Below are 2,649 nucleotides of genomic sequence, written 5' to 3'. Positions count from 1 at the left end.
TTCCCAAACAGCACGGGTCCATTCTGCCCAGCCCCTCCAACCCCCAGGCCACCTACAGTCCAGTTCAACACATTCCCTCCACAGGAAGTTCTGTTGCTTCAGAGGCATTGGCAATGCATAGGAGTTGCATGCAGGTGCACGTGCACCTCCTGAGCTTGGTGGTGCACCCTCTGCAAAATGTGCTGCCGATGCTGCTGGCGGCGCCTGTGGGTGGTTGCTGCTTGCCGCCAACACCACTGGTGGCATCTGCAGGTGGTCCCAGATTGCCACTGGCCACCGCCAATGCTGCCGGCAGTGTCTGTGGGTGGTTGCTGACCATTAGTCTGTGCTCGCCATCACCCTGCCGCTGACACTGCTGCAGCTGTCTGCTCGCTGCCACCATGCTCCCACCGCTGCCACTGCCACTGCCTGTGGGCTGTTGCCGTGCCCCCCCAGCCTCCAGGGGCACATGGCGTTCATGTTCAGAGGTAGCTGCATGGATTGATTTTTAGATCGCCATTAAATGATCTAACTGGGCACTCGTTCACAACGTGTCACACCATCTGAAAAATCGAACCACAAACTCTCTTTGATTCTCCATTTATGGAGTAGGTGTCCACATTTTCCATGAAGTGCCTGGGTGCAATTCAGGGAGGACCAGTTCTTTCTCAGTAGGTCAAATCCTGGCTGGGGGATTGTAGGGTTGCTAGCAATGTATTTCTGTGGCAGTTTGGTATTTGACTAGGCTTCCCTCCATTGTTCTTCAATGCTCTTGTTATCATCATAGAGCTTCTTGGCATATTTCCAAAAGGTTTTTTCTAGATTTGAGCCTATCTGGTGGTGGCTCAATGATGTTCTTATTGATTGGGAAGTTTGGGTTACTGATGGCTTTCCCTCATACATACAGCCCCACAATGGAGCTGTGAGGGAGCAATATTTGCTAGGACTGGAAGCCATGGCAATGGCATGCTTTTTAGCCTTCCTGATTTAATCCGCATAGCTGCATTTAACTGTGTATCAACAATCTTTGTGTGCATGCTTTTGTTTCAGACTGGGGAGCACTATTTTGCTGCAGAAAAAGCAAGTGCTAGAGTGGCCATTTAAAGTGTGGTTGTGTTTGTTCCTTTTGTCGTTCCGGCCAGTTTATGTACGAGAGTAACTCGTGCACAAGGTTAACTTGAAACTGGCACTGCTTTAGGCCCCTGGCAGTTGTTACATTTAAGATGTGATTAACCACATTCCAGCAAATAATGGCGTAATAAAATGGGAAATAAGCCACAAAATGATGCCACAAGTTATGTGTAATAATTTTTTGGTCGGTTTCCAACATGCCTTAAATTGCATGTGTGATAGTGTTTTCCTGCAGCCTGATGCTGGCTGTATGGCAGGGCTCTGGTGCAGTCCTGGGGCTGAGACTGGCAGCCAGCTGATTGTTGGTCCTAGCCACTGGTGATGAGTAGAGGGCACATGTGCACCCCCTGAACTTGGCGGTGCACCCCATGCAAAAAGCACTGCTGACGCTGCTGGTGAAGCCTGTGGGTGGTCGCTGCTCGCCACCTCGCCGCTGACACCACCGGCAGTGTCTGCGGGCGGTCCCTGATTGCCACTGGCCTTCGCCAGTGCCTGGGTAGTCGCTGACCACTGGTCAGCGCTTGCCACTCCCCCACTCCTGCCGCTGACACTGCCGTGGCTGTGTGCCGGAACTCCCGGCTCACTGCTGTCCCCCACCACCGCTGCTGCCTGTGGGCAGTTGCTGTGCCCCCCCAGCCTCCAGGGGCACGTGGCATTCGTGGTCCCAGCTCTGGGACATCATCAGTTCCTTGGAGATCTGGCTTTCCACTTGCCCATGCAGGGGGAGCCTAGTATCAGGACTGGGCGCGATTGGGCTCTGATCCCCCATCCTAAAATTGCACATCCTGCCCTGTGTGGCGTGGCACGAGGTGCGATTGGTGGGATCAAAGGATAGACCCCATCGTGTCCTGAAGGGGACGTGTGCAGGGGGGCTACGCAGGGAGGTGTTCCTCCAAAGCGGGCTGTCACGATGGCTTTGGAGGAGGTTTTGCGTGTGTCATGTGTGTATATCACCACACTTCTGGGCCTGGTGCATGTGACAGCGTGGCTGCCATGGAGCTTGGGATGGTAATGGGGGGATGGAGAGAGAGAGAGAGAGAATGTGTGCGTCCCTTGGGCTACCTATGGGCCTGGGACTAGGCTCCACATCCACCTGCGGGATCCCCACAGGGCAGTTCTCACAGCCCCGCACTCCAACTTCACCCCGCCCCTTCATGAGTATTCAAATTTTATTAGCATGTCGAGCAAGCCCCGCCCCTTGCGAACATTCCATTGGCTTTAGCATGCCGGGAGGGCCACGCCCCCTCATGAATATTTCATTTTATAAACATGGCGGGCTCCACCCCTTCATGAATATTCCATTTATTAGCATGGTGGACCGCCGTCCCTCATGACTATTCCATTTTACTTGACGTGCCGGGGTGGCCCCGCCCCCTCACGAAGATTCCATTCTTATTAGCATACTGGGGAAGGGGGCGTCGGCGGCAGCGCTCCCCCTCATGACTATTCAATGTCACTAGCATCCGCCACCCGCTCCCGAATAGCCCCGTCCGCGTCCCGGACCGAGGAGGCCCCGCCCCCTCATGAATATCCCGTCTC

Source organism: Alligator sinensis, unplaced genomic scaffold, assembly GCF_000455745.1.
Source record: "Alligator sinensis unplaced genomic scaffold, ASM45574v1 scaffold502_1, whole genome shotgun sequence".
NCBI lineage: Eukaryota > Metazoa > Chordata > Crocodylia > Alligatoridae > Alligator > Alligator sinensis.
This window is presented reverse-complemented; position numbering follows the sequence as displayed.